Genomic DNA, 15,086 nt, shown 5'->3' with positions numbered 1-15,086 from the left:
AGGACAAATACAATGTCTTAGTTGATTTGTATCTGTAATACCTAATAGTATACTGTAGGTGCTCAAAATATATCTTCTTAACTGAAGATAATAAAGATTACCTACTAATGAAAGCTTGTTTTTAAAAGAAAATAAGTGAAATCTGTGAGGAAAAAATAATAGACAATCGTATTTGTACTTACCATAATGTGTTTACATATCCCTCTAAAACATGGGGACATATCTACCAACTATTTATTTTCATATCTACTCTTCAAATTCTTCTGTGTACTTTCGAGATAAAACATTTGAAGCCACAGGCAGATTTAATAAAAGCTGTACCTAATAAACACTAAGAACCCCAAAATAAGGAAGGCACAGGTATTGTCTTCATGAGCTCAGAAGCTATGAAAGGTACACACTTGTAAACAAATGATTGTATCACAATTATGATCATTTTATCGTGGTTGTGAATGCCCTATGTAAATCGTATGCAAAAATGATCTCAATATGTATCAAAGACCTAAATGTAAGAACGAAAGCTGTAAAACTCTTAGAAAAAAACAGGAGTAAATCTTCATGACCTTGAGTTAGGCTTCTTAGCTGTGACACCAAAAGCACAAACAACAACAGAAAAAATTAATTGGATTTCACCAAAATTTAAAGTTATTGTACCTCAAAGTACACCATCAAGAAGGTGACGGACAACTCAAAGAATGAGGGAAAATATTTGGAAATCATATGTCTGATAAGGGACTTATGTCCATAATATATAAAGAACCCTGATAACTCAACGATAGACAAGTAAGTCAATTGAAACAGGAAAAAGATCTAAAGAGACATCCCTCCAAAGAAGATATACAAATGGCCAATAAGTACATGAAACAATGCTCAAAGTCATCTCATTCTTTAGAGAAATGCAAATCAAAACTACAAGATATTACTTCACACTCACTAGGACAGCTGTAATCATAAAGACGAACAATAACACATGTTGGTGAGGATGTGAAAGACTGAATCCTCATAGACTACTGGTGGGATTTTAAATGGTGTAGCCAGTTTGAAAAACAGTTCCTCAAAATATTGAACACAGTTATCATATAACCTAGTAATTCCACTCCTAGATATAAACCCCCCAAACCAAAAAAATACATCCATACAAAAACTTCTACACAAATGTTCATAGCAGACATCCATCAACTAATGAATGCATTTAAAAAAAAATGTGGCAATACTGGCAATAAAAAGGAATGAGGCACTCATACATGCTACAACATGGATGAACCTTGAAAACATTACACTGTGTGAAAGAAATCAATGAAAAGAACACTTACTGTATTAGTCCAGTGATGAAATCTCCAGAACAAACAAATCCATAGAGACAGAAAGTAGATTAGTGATTGCCAGGAATTAGGGATAGGGTAGTGAGGAGAGAATAGGAAGTGAAAGTTAAAGAGTGCAAGGTTTCTTTGGGGGAGGAGGAAAATGTCATAAAATTAGGTGGTAGTGATAGTTGCACAACTCCATGACTATACTAACACTCACTGAATTGTATACCTGAAAATTGTGAAATTAGTACATATGAATATCTCAATAAAGCTGTTATAAAATAAAATAATAGAGGAATATAACTAACACAGAAGTAGCATAAAGAAGGAGGTATTCAATTCTATTTTTGTGGCTCACTGAGGGTTTTACAAAAAGAAAATGTTCTCCTTTCACAAGGAGAAAAGCTAGATCCTTAAAACTGAAAAGGTTCTTCCCTGATGAAGGAGACAGGTCTGTCTCAATGTACCCCACAAGGGTCAATGCTTACATAGCCTGCCAAGTGAACGGAGTTGTACTAAGTGTTGGCCACCATCCAGAGACAAGGAAGAGCATACTGGAATGCACAAGAGTCAGGCATATTCCAAGACTGTTCATAGTTTATATGGATGGGGCATGAGGTAAGTGCAGGAGAGAGGCAGGGTGGGTTACAACCAGAGGTAAAGGAGAGCGTAAAGTTAAGCACACAGATTCTGGAGCAGATTCGCTAGATTCAAAAGCTGGCTCCAACGTTTACTACTGGGTGGCCCTGGGAAAGTTACTTAGCATCTCTGAGTATCAGTTTCCTTATCTGTCAACAGAGGATAATAGTACCAGGAGTATTAAAGGAGTTATTTCACCTTCAGTGCTTAGGACATTACTGCACAAAGTATCCACTGTCAGTAAAATTATTTGGTTCTAGATTTGAGCATCTGCTTATTTCTTTATCATAAATCAAAAGGAGACTGCAGAGACAGAAAACTGTGGCTTAACAGTGAATTCCCGGTTTGTTGGAGAATCCCTTCTTACGACAGTAAAAAAATCACGGCTGTGCCACTAACTTCCTCATTTATTCAAAAAAGCATTTAATTCCCATTTATACTCTGCAAGGCTCTTGGGATGCAAAAGTGAATAAAGACTCCCTGAATCCGATCCAGATCAGTAGTGAAATGGCAACATTACCAACCAACAGCTGCCTGGTAGACTATGTGAATCAACTTGGTGGTCTTGGTCTTATTTCAAATTCACAATTAGCTGCACTTCTAGCACTGAGCACAAATAGTATGAACAAAATGTCTTTCCAAATAAGGATCAAGGTTTATAGAAGAATAAAAGTAAGCTCTGTTGGAGCTGCTTCAATAGGTACTTATATGCCATTCTATCAATTTGGTACTTAAAAATAAAAATTTATTCCAATGCAAACTTTACAATCATGGAAACAAGAAAGTACCTAATTCCACGAAAAGACAAATTATATCAATTTTGGTAAATATTCCTGATTTTCTAGAAATTCTTTATAATGGCACTTTTTAAATTGTAAGATTAAAGCACTGAGAAATCTCAAAACTGACACAATTTTACTCATGTAAATAGAAAGAGTGAAAGATCAAGGGACCTGTTTTATTTTCAAATCCTGTGTTTATACCTACTAAACTGACAAACTGATGTGCATTTTTTTTTAACGATTTTATTTATTTATTTGAAAGAGAGAGAATGAGAGAGAGCACATGAGAGTGGGGAGGGTCAGAGGGAGAAGCAGACTCCCTGCCGAGCAGGGAGCCCGATGCGGGACTCGATCCAGGGACTCCAGGATCATGACCTGAGCTGAAGGCAGTCGCTTAACCAACTGAGCCACCCAGGGGCCCCTGATGTGCATTTTCTATAATTATCTTCTTTAACATTTAGAGGAGTGCAAAAACTAGTTACATAACCCTCATTCTTAAGACTACTTATCGTTGCGAAGGCAGAAGAAAAAATAAAATCTATAAATAAAGCAACTAAAAGAAAAATTTTTAAATAATAAACTGAGTGGGATGCCTGGCTGGTTCAGTGGACAGTGTGTGACTCGATCTCGGGGTTGTAAGTTTGAGCCTCATGTTGGGTATAGAGATTACTCAAAAACAATATGGTTAAAAAATAAAATAATAACAAACTGAAATAAGAAATGGGGGGGAAATTACACTGAATTAAGTTTAAAAAAAAAAAAGGTTTAAGGTGAAAGGAAACATGAGTGAAACAGAGCCAAGAGGTGAGGCATATGTAGGAAGATGTTAGGATCTAGAAAGAAAAACGAAATGAAAACGAAAGATAAAAAAGATTAAAAATTCCACATAGATAAATAACAAGCGAAGGGCTTTGGAAGGCCCAATTACAACAGTATTTTTTTTTTTTACAGCCAATTATAACAGTATTAATAGGAGTATGATGTGTGAATAATTTAACCCTCTGAACCTAGGATCAAAAATATAAAGTGTGAAAAAAAAAAAAAAAAAAACCCAGCAGTGTTATGAGCAGAGAGAGAATGGGGTGGGAGTGGGAGGGGTCATTTTTCCAACTAAAATTTTTGACATAACATGGCATAAAGACTCTATAGGACTGACTTGGGCAAGGATTATTAAGAGGACTGTTTTTGCAAAAAATATTCAAGTTTTCTCAAAGGCTCTTAATCCTATGATAGTCAAATCATTTACCACCCTTGTCAATATTCCTTTTTTTACTTAAGAACTGGTGTAACTCAACTAAATCCTCATTTGACAATGGCTTTGGTAGAGCAAAGGACATCCTTAACATCACTTCCATAGACTTAATGACAATTTACATCTGCAAGATTTGCAACTTAATGTACAGTATATACATCATAATGACAGAAATTTACCAGAGTAAATAAACTTACATGTTAAAACAACTTGTAATTAAGGAGACTACAATCGGTCAGATAAAAAGTACCCTCCTGCCTTCCTCATTGCACTTAAATTATGCTTTGTATTATTTGCATAAACTAGTCCATCTTTGGGGGTACCTGGGTGGCTCAGTCGGCTACACGTCCAACTCTTGATTTTGGCTTGCATCATGAGCTCAGGGTGGTGAGATCAAGCCCCGAATCGGGCTATGAGGGGAGTCTGCTTGAGATTCTCTCTCCCTCTCCCTCTCCCCTACCCCAACCCTGTGCATGCACACGTGCACTCACTCTCTCTCTAATAAATCTTAAAAAAAAAATAGTCCATCTTCATCACTACACACTAACTATTGCAAAGAAAGAAAGAAAGAAAGAAAGAAAGAAAGAAAGAAAGAAAGAAAATGGTTCATGCTAGCAGTGTCATTCACATTACAATTACATAAAATATTTGTTGGGGGAAAAAAAAAGCCATTGCTCAAAGGCAGAAAGGACACACACTAGTGATTGCTCCTGGCAGCCACCTGAGAAGATACAAAAGCCTACCTGGCAATGGGAGCTTAAAAAGGACCGCAGCCGGGGCACGTGGGTGACTCAGTCGTTAAGTGTCTGCCTTTGGCTCAGGTCATGATCCCAGGGTCCTGGGATCGAGCCCCGCATCGGGCTCCTTGCTCAGAGGAAAGCCTGCTTTTCCCTCTCCCACTCCCCCTGCTTGTGTTCCCTCTCTCGCTGTCTCTCTCTGTCAAAAAAATAAATAAAATCTTTAAAAAAAAAAGAAAAAGGACTGCAGCCTTTTAACAAAGGAATTGTGGCAGGACTAGCCTACGAATGTGAGGGTGAGTACTGACTCCTGAGCTTCTAAAGGATAATTGTGACTATATCAGAAGCTAGCTTTGATTCAGTGAAATGTTTAGGGTCAAGAGAGTAACTCTGACCACAGCCAAGGACGGCCATTCATTGAACAAATATTCCTTGAGCATCTACTATGTGCCAGGTACCAGTCAAGCCACTGGGGATACAACAATAAAAGAGACAATATAACTGCCCTCACAGAACTTGTATTACTATGAGGAGAAAGACAACAAGCCAATAAACAAAAAATGTCAAACAATGATAACTATCATAAAGCAATGTCAGAAAAAGCAGTGCAGTAGAGAGAGTGGAAGTACTTATATAAAGTGGTCAAAGAGATAACACTTCCACAAAGATCCAAATAAAAGAGGGAGTCATGTCTGAGAGCTATTTCGTGTAGAGGAAAGAGTAAATAGAGAAGCTCTTTGAGGGAAGAAACATAGTTGCTAAGAGAAAAGCAGAAAGGTCTCTGTGGGTAGAGAAGAGTGAGCAAGACAGGGAGTGGAAGGGGACGAAGTCAGAAAGATGTGAAGAGGCCAAGTCATGCAGGCCTTAGAGGTCAAGGCTGGGAACTTGGATTTCTTAACATTGTGACAGGAAGAAATTGGAGGGTTTACTGACAGGAAAGTGACAAGGGAAGCAGGGAAGTGTTAAGATTTGACATCTGTTTTTAAAAGTTTGGATTATTCTGGTGATTAGAGAAATATAAACTTTCTTATTTGACCTTATAAACTTAAATCTTAAATTATAAAGAGGCTATCCTTAACCTTCCTGCCATTGAGCCTTATCGTATACTTACTGACTTAAAAAGCTTAAAGATACAAAAAAAACCCACAACCCTGTAAATATGTTAAAATACGGGGCGCCTGGGTGGCTCAGTTGTTCGAGCGACTGCCTTCGGCTCAGGTCATGATCCTGGAGTCCCTGGATCGAGTCCCGCATCGGGCTCCCTGCTCCGCGGGGAACCTGCTTCTCCCTCTGCCTCTGTCTGTCTCTCTCTGTCTCTCATGAATAAATAAATAAAATCTTAAAAAAAAAAAATGTTAAAATACTGTCAAATCACAAAAGAATATTTATAATTTTTCTGCATTATTCTTTTTTAAAAAATGATTATTCCAGCATTAATCTCAACCTTCACCTCACTTGTTCCAATTTATAGAAGACATTGTTTATAAGATTCTTTTTTTTTTCCTTCCACTGTAGACAGGAGACAGTTCGAGTAAAATGGATTTTTGCCAAAAGCCAAAATGTCTCTATTGCCCCCTAGTGTCCATCTAAAGAATGAAAGCCTTCACACATTTGCAGCTTGGAAATGGTAAGGAGCACATTCACTGGATTTTGGAATAGAGCTTCTAGCATCCTCTGCTGACAGAATCTTGCAGGTGTAATTAAATTGTTGTTTTAAGGAACATTAATTTCCTCTGAAGTTAAGATCATTAAGCTTCCTTACATTTTTTTTTTTAAGACTTTTCTTCCCACTCATCTGCAATTAAATTAAAATTGGTCATTAATCAAATATGGTAATGATAAAGCCCTGCAATTCTGAGTGCTTAGTATGTGTCAATCTCTATCTTAAGTGTTTACTTAACTCTTTCATTCTCATATCAACTTCTGAGAACTAAAAGAGAACTCTGACCCACTGTTAATTCTTCAACCTTTCCCTATGCATGAAGGAAAGAGACGGACTGATACAGGTGGTTGGCAATGACCAAGGCCAAGGGGATGAGAAGCCTCAGACCAAAAGTCAGAGAAGCACAGTGGTGGCCCAAACTTGGACTCTTCACCACAGAACGTGCCAACCAGAGAGTCAGAGAAAGTTCATGGAAAACAGGTGCTCACATCTAGCCTTTAGCTACAGTCATAAAAATTCAACTTTCAGTTTTCTGCAGTAACAGGAAAGAGGATAGCAAGGCTAATGAAAATCCTCAATAATCCCAAAGTCTCAAGAAAAAAAATGAAATCTTGCCATTTGCAATGACGCGGATGGAACTAGAGGGTATTATGCTAAGCGAAATAAGTCAATCAGAGAAAGACATGTATCATATGATCTCATTGATATGAGGAATTTTTAATCTCAGGAAACTGAGGGTTGGAGTGGTGGGGGGTGGGAGGGATGGGGTGGCTGGGTGATAGACATTGGGGAGGGTATGTGCTATGGTGAGCGCTGTGAATTGTGTAAGACTGTTGAATCACAGACCTGTACCTCTGAAACAAATAATACATTATATATTTAAAAAAAAAGAAAAGAAGAAGATAGCAGGAAGGGAAAAATGAAGGGGGAAAAATTGGAGGGGGGAGATGAACCATGAGAGACTATGGACTCTGAGAAACAAACTGAGGGTTCTAGAGGGGAGGGGGGTGGGGGGCTGGGTTAGCCTGGTGATGGGTATTAAGGAGGGCACGTACTGAATGGAGCACTGGGTGTTATATGCAAACAATGAATCATGGAACACTACATCAAAAACTAATGATGTAATGTATGGTGATTAACATAATAAAATTAAATTAAAAAAAAAATAATCCCAAAGTCTCCATTTAACTATTAGTTAAAACCTTTTTTACTTTTAAAAAAATCAGAATCAGTCACAATAGATACAATTTAAAAATTAATTTTTACCTCTTTTCTCTGACCCTACCAATTCGAATTTTTGTTCATTAAACTCAAAAATAATAATAAATCTTCAAACACTAAATACTTCTAATTAGTTAACAGTTGGTGTAGTTTGTCAAAGTTGAGTAATGGTTTGCATACTGTTTTCATTTGCATTCTATTTGAAAGAACAATTCCACTACCACTGTAGTAAGTAAAATGGAATAAAGGAAGAATAAAAAAGTGAGCTTGTCATCAAAAGAATTATGATATACAACATTAACATTTCCATTCCAGTGACCTCAACAGTAGTAACACTAGACCAACTGCTAACCAGCAACTGAAGTAAACTGAATATAAAAAACAACAAAAATTAATAACCAGGTGGTATAGTTTTTACTGTACCTCCAATTATGTTCTCTCATAATTTTCCTTCCAATTATACAGCTACCAAAATCTCATTCTTTAAAAGTTTTGTGACTAGAAGGGGGCACAAAGAACTATTTGGGTGATGGAAATGTCCTACATGTTGTTTTGGATGGTGCCTAAACACAAAATATACAATCATTAACACTCACCAAATGAACCCTTAAGATCTGTGAACATTATATATAAATTATATCTCAATAAAAACAATCACAATTCCTTTTTGTCAGACTGTTTTTTGGGGTTTTTTTTTAAAGATTTTATTTATTTATTTGACAGAGAAAGACACAGCGAGAGAGGGAACACAAACGGGGAGTGGGAGAGGGAGAAGCAGACTCCCTGCTGAGCAGGGAGCCCGATGCGGGACTCGATCCAGGGACTCCAGGATCATGATCTGAGCCGAAGGCAGTCGCTTAACCAACTGAGCCACCCAGGCGCCCCCAGACTGTTTTAAGAAGAGAAAACTGTAACTTTTTTTGCCTCTCTTGACAGGTAGGTTCATAAGTAGTTACAGTCTATATAATTAAATTACCTAATTAATATCATTTGACTCACAGAGCACCTCCTATAGTTATTAAACTATTATATAACTAAATTATATATTCAGATAAAAAATAATAAAAAATAAATTGTAAACTTAGTAGAAGGCAAACATAATGGTTCTTCCAGAAATAGGTATCTTTATACATTTCTATATTCGTTATTTCCTCTGTTCATTCCTCGATCCCTACTTCCATTTTCCATGTAAAAACTAAGGATTGCTAAGTCACAAAGAGAGAACACTCTCAAATGTCATAAAATGAACTGTTCAATTATTAAAGCTAAATACACTCAATCCACTTGACAAATATTTACTCTGTATGTACTGTATAAAGACACAACACCACAGGTTTTAAGAGTTTTTAAAAATTACTGAACCATTTATATACAAGTCCCTATACTTGAGATCATTACAAATATTGCAAAGTGGAGGCAGAGGAGTTAAGACAAGCACACATATAATGAATTAACAAGGCAAGTAGTTTGTGTTTGCTGTGGAAGGCAGAAACCAAGCCTGGGAAGTAAAAAATGCAGTTGGCATCTGGAGAGGTTGCATGGAAGAAATCACAGTTGAAATGGTCCCTAAAGGCTGGACAGAATTTTAACAAGCAGGAACTAGAGCACTGGGAAGGAAGCATTAAAGTTTTGACCAGTACCAACTCAAAACTCTGTTAGGGAGAATTAATGGGCCAACAGGAACTGCTAGGGTCTGATACATTTAAAAATCAGACCTTCCAGGGGCGCCTGGGTGTCTCGGTTGTTAGCGTCTGCCCTCGGCTCAGGTCATGATCCCAGGGTTCTGGATAGAGCCCCGCATCGGGCTCCCTGCTCAGCAGGGAGCCTGCTTCTTCCTCTCCCGCTCCCCCTGCTTGTGTTCCCTCTCTTGCTGTCTCTGTGTCAAATAAATAAATAAAATCTTCAAAAAAAAAAAAAATCAGACCTTCCATATATTAGCCTATATGATGAAAAATTAGATATGTCCTTAAGAAATATATCTTGAATTACTGATACAACCAGTGCTAAATGGGAACTGAATTATATGTCAGTTGTAGAAAATAATAAAAGAGAGCGGGAAGGAGGTAAAACTCCTCTTAAAAAATTATAATCATAAGACAAACCATAAGAGACTCTTAATCTCAGGAAACAAACTGAGGGTTGCTGGAATGGTGGGGGGGTGGGAGGGATGGGGGAGCAGAATGATGGACATAGGGGAGGATATGTGCTATGGTGAGTGCTGTGAATTGTGTAAGACTGATGAATCACAGACCTGTACCTCTGAAACAAAGAATACATTATATGTTAAAAAAAAAAAAAAAAAAAGATAGTAGGAAGGGAAAAATGAAGGGGAGGAAATTGGAGGGGGAGACGAACCATGAGAGACTATGGACTCTCAGAAAAAAACTGAGGGTTTTAGAGAGAAGGGGGGTGGGGGGATGGGTTAGCCTGGTGATGGGTATCAAGGAGGGCACGTATTGCATGGAGCACTGGATGTTATACGCAAACAATGAATCATGGAACACTACATCAAAAACTAATGATGTACGCTCGGCATCAGGGAAATCCAAATCAAAACCTCAATGAGATACCACCTCACACCAGTCAGAATGGCTAAAATTAACAAGTCAGGAAACGACAGATGTTGGTGAGGATGCAGAAAAAGGGGAACCCTCCTACACTGTTGGTGGGAATGCAAGCTGGTGCAACCACACTGGAAAACAGTATGCGGTTCCTCAAAAAGTTGAAAATAGAGCTACCCTACAACCCAGCAATTGCACTACTGGGTATTTACCCCAAAGATACAAATGTAGGGATCCAAAGGGGTAGGTGCACCCCGATGTTTATAGCAGCAATGTCCACAATAGCCAAACTGTGGAAAGAGCCAAAATGTCCATCGACAGATGAATGGATAAAGAGATGTGGTATATATATACAATGGAATATTATGCAGTCATCAAAAGGAATGAGATCTTGCCATTTGCAATGACGTGGATAGAACTGGAGGGTGTTATACTGAGCGAAATAAGTCAATCAGAGAAAGACATGTATCATATGACCTCACTGATATGAGGAATTCTTAATCTCAGGAAACAAACTGAGGGTTGCTGGAGTGGGGGGTGGGGTGGGAGGGATGGGGTGACTGGGTGATAGACACTGGGGAGGGTATGTGCTATGGTGAGCGCTGTGAATTGTGCAAGACTGTTGAATCACAGATCTGTACCTCTGAAACTAATAATGCAATATATGTTAAGAAAAAAAAAAGAAGATAGCAGGAGGGGAAGAATGAAGGGGGGGAAATCGGAGGGGGAGACAAACCATGAGAGACGATGGACTCTGAAAAACAAACTGAGGGTTCTAGAGGGGAGGGGGGTGGGAGGATGGGTTAGCCTGGTGATGGGTATTAAAGAGGGCACGTTCTGCATGGAGCACTGGGTGTTATACACAAACAATGAATCATGGAACACTACATCAAAAACTAATGATGTAAATGTATGGTGATTAACATAATAAAAAATTTAAAAAAAAAACTAATGGTGTAATGATGTATGGTGACTAACATAATAATAAAATAAATTTAAAAAACAAAAAACAAAAAACAATGAAAGAAATACCAGGAGGAAAGCAACAGAAGAGGGAAATATATTAAAATATAATCAGAAAAATTTATTTTAAAAAAATGATAATCATAAACACAACTGAGGAGGGGAGCCTGGGTGACTCAGTTGGTTAAGCATCTGCCTTCGACTCAGGTTGTGATGCCACGGTCCTGGGATCGAGTCCCGCATCCAGCTCCCTGCTCAGGAGAGTCGGCTTCTCCCTCTCCCTCTGCCCCTCCCCACTCCTTGTGCTTGTGCTCTCTCTCTCTTATAAATAAAACCTTTAAAAACACACATACACAACTGAGGAAAAATTGCTAATTTTGTTTACAGGTATAACTTGCTTCACTGAAGAAGCATATATCCCTAAATTGAAGCATTTCTTTTTTTTTTTTTTTAAGATTTTATTTATTTATTTGAGAAAGAGAGTGTGAGGGTCAGAGGGAGAAGCAGACTCCCCACTGAGCAGGGAGCCCACTGCAGGGCTGGATCCCTGGACTCCGGGATCATGACCTGAGCCGAAGGCAGAAGCACAACCAACTTAACCACCCAGGTGCCCTACATTGAAGCATTTAAAATACACTTTCTCGGACGCCTGGGTGGCTCAGTTGTTAAGCATCTGCCTTCGGGTCAGGTCATGATCCCAGCGCCCTGGGATCGAGCCCCGCATAGGGCTTCCTGCTCAGCGGGGAGCCTGCTTCTCCCTCTCTCTCTGCCCACTGCTCCCCCACTTGTGCACTTGCTCTTTCTGTCAAATAAATAAAATCTTTTAAAAAATTAAAAAATAAAATGTACTTTCTCTGTTAAGGAAGCCTTCTATAAAATCCAAGATGATTCCCTCTCCAAAGGGCCTGCTCACGCCCCTCTCCAGGAAGTAGCAACTTGGAATAAAATCTGGCATGCCTTACGTTTTTGGAGAAGAGGGGGTGTTTGCTTTCTTTGTGTTCCTTTGGCTGCCTACACAGATACTTCAAATTCTTTTGGATAGACTGTGTCCTTTTCTCATTCACACACTGAAGTTGTCCTCTCTCTTGACCTAAGCCAGAGCACTGATGTGCAGCAGGTTTCTTTAGTCGTCAACTATGACCTTCCCACCAACAGGGAAAACTATATTCACAGAATCAGTCGTGGTGGCCAATTTGGCTGTAAGCGTGAGGCTATCATGGTGACAGAAGAAGACAAGAAGACTCTTCGAGACATCAAGACCTTCTACAACACCTCCAGTGAGGAGATGCCCCTCAGTGTTGCTGACCTTATCTGAGTGGCTGTCCTCCTACCTAGCCCTACTCAGGGTTTGGGGTGGGTGGGCTAAAGAGGAGCAGGAGGGGAGAGGGAAGGGAGCCAAGGGATGGACAGCTTGTCATTTTTCTTTTCTCCTTTGAATAAATGTCACTTTTTGAGGCAAAAAATAAAAAATAAAAATATATTTTTTAAATTATTTTTAATAATAAAAAAAGGAATCCTGGGGCGCCTGGGTGGCTCAGTTGGTTAAGCGACTGCCTTCGGCTCAGGTCATGATCCTGGAGTCCCGGGATCAAGTCCCACATTGGGCTCCCTGCTCAGCAGGGAGTCTGCTTCTCCCTCTGACCCTCCCCCCTCTCATGCTCTCTGTCTCATTCTCTCTCTCAAAAAAATAAATAAATAAAATCTTTAAAAAAAAAAAAAAGGAATCCTGTAAAGTTTTTAAAAGTCCATTTCCTTTTTTTTAAAAGATTTTACTTATTTATTTGACAGAGAGAGACACAGCGAGACAGGGAACACAAACAGGGGGAGTGGGAGAGGAGGGAGAAGCAGGCTTCCTGCTGAGCAGGGAGCCCGATGTGGGGCTCGATGTGGGGCTCGATCCCAGTACCCTGGGATCATGACCTGAGCCGAAGGCAGACGGTTAATGACTGAGCCAACCAGGCGCCCCTTAAAAAGTCCATTTCTATAACTCCCATTTCCCTTATGAGTATTTCAATGATTCTCTGTATAAATGAACCTGACAAATACCTAGTTGAACTTGACTATATCTTAGGGCTAGCCTTGGGGCTAGTTTTAGGGATTCTTTCTTTAACAAAATGAACCAAAAAGACTGCAACTCGTTTCTTAAGAAAAAATAGTACAATAACTAAACTAAAAAAAAAAATCAAATGAAATTCAGGCATGCTAATATAGTAACCAATCCCAAGAGTTTAAAGATTGCATTAGTACCCACAAATTTTACATCTTCTGTTCCTTTGGAGAACAGTAGCTATAATACATTTACAGTGAACAAAATAAAATCAAGTAAGTCTATATCATACAATAGTAAAGAACCATTCACAATGGCTGAAATTTTTTTCTAAAAAATAATTTGCCATTACTATAACCGAAAGCACCAAACACTGAATATAAATTTATGCTCACTAGAGTTGCTAAATGGCTCCCCCCACTCCATATCATCCATCCTTTCTAATGGAAGCACTGAATTTTAGCTACAATCTTAGCTTCCTAAAGTAAATATTATATTTCCCAGGTAAAAGATTAAGTTCAAAATCAGTAGCCTTCTTTATCCCTTCTGCATTCCTGCTGACAAAAATGCAAAAATCGGGTGCCTGGGTGGCTCAGTTGGTTGGGCGACTGCCTTTGGCTCAGGTCATGATCCCAGGGTCCTGGGATCGAGTCCCGCGTCGGGCTCCCGGCTCAGCGGGGGGCCTGCTTCTTCCTCTCCCACTCCCCCTGCTTGGGTTCCTGCTCTCGTTTGTCTCTGTCTCTGTCAAATAAATGAATAAAATCTTAAAAAAAAAAAAATGCAAAAATCATGGTTACAGTTTGAGCGTACATCTTGAAGCCCACATTATTGAGGATGGCAGAACAAAAGGTTGGAAGCAAGCTAATCTGTGGTACCCTGGACCCACAAACTAGTTCTGGTCCATAGTTGACTGCATTTATGGTTTTTTTCCTTTTTTTTTTATTATGTTATGTTAATCACCATACATTACATCATTAGTTTTTGATGTAGTGATAGAAAGAAAAGACTTCTATCTTGTTTAAGCCATTGTTATTTTCCATTTTGTCAGCAGCAGCCACATTACATAATACAGTAGTCCTCCCTTAACATAGTTTTGCTTTCCAGTTTCATTACCCACTGTCAACCAAGTTCAGAAGGTCAATTGTAGCCTAACACACTGTAGCTCCAATGCCTATGTCATTCACCTCCCTTCACCTCGTCACATAGGCATTTTATCACCTCACATCATCACAAGGTATTTCGATAGAGACCATATTTACCTCTTATTACAGTATATCGTTATAATTGTTCTATTTTATCATTAGCTGTTGTTCATCTCTTACTGTGCCTAGTTTACAAACTAAACTTTATCACAGATATATACGTATAGGAAAAAACATAGTATACACAGGGTTTGGTATCATCTCTGGTTTCAGGAATCCACCGGGGATTTTGGAATGCATCCCCCACAGATAAGGGGGGACTGCTGTAAGGTACTAACTGATAGATAGGTCGGCCCCTTAAAACGGGCTCACAGCCCAACTCCATGGCTTCCAAGTTAAGGGAGGTAGCCCAGTAATGTTAAAAGCATAGAGGGCCTGGGTTTAAATAGCAATTCTATCATTTAATAGCTAGGTAAGTGAGCAAATAAGCAAACTGGGCAAATAATTTAACCTCTGTGGGGGGAAAAAATGAGAAATATTTACTGATTTTTAATGGTTCTTATTTACTTAAATTCTTTTTTGTACTGAAAAGCTTTATACTGTTATTTATATTCAGACATATCTTCCACTAAGCTTACTCCTAATTCGCTGTTGTTGTAAAACAGGTATCTTTTTTTCATTAATCCTTTAAATTGCATACAAATAAAATAAAAATAAACTACTATAAATTAATCTGTTATAAATGTTTTGATTAGTTCTTTTTTATTTTAGG

At 38.6% G+C, this 15,086-nt stretch overlaps 1 protein-coding gene and 1 non-coding gene across 3 annotated transcripts in view; one reads left to right on the top strand and one right to left on the bottom strand.

Moving 5' to 3' along the window:
• The window catches only part of LOC118006534 (WD repeat-containing protein 70), a 295,923-nt gene that overhangs the window by 248,649 nt on the left and 32,188 nt on the right, over positions 1-15,086 (bottom strand). The window lies entirely within an intron of this gene.
• LOC118006583 lies at positions 12,003-12,144 on the top strand. The gene has a single exon (XR_004678120.1). It is a non-coding gene; the product is annotated as a small nucleolar RNA SNORA67 (small nucleolar RNA).

Source organism: Mirounga leonina, unplaced genomic scaffold, assembly GCF_011800145.1.
Source record: "Mirounga leonina isolate KUSES-001 unplaced genomic scaffold, KU_Mleo_1.0 Mir_97, whole genome shotgun sequence".
Taxonomy (NCBI): Eukaryota; Metazoa; Chordata; class Mammalia; order Carnivora; family Phocidae; genus Mirounga; species Mirounga leonina.
This window is presented reverse-complemented; position numbering and strand designations above follow the sequence as displayed.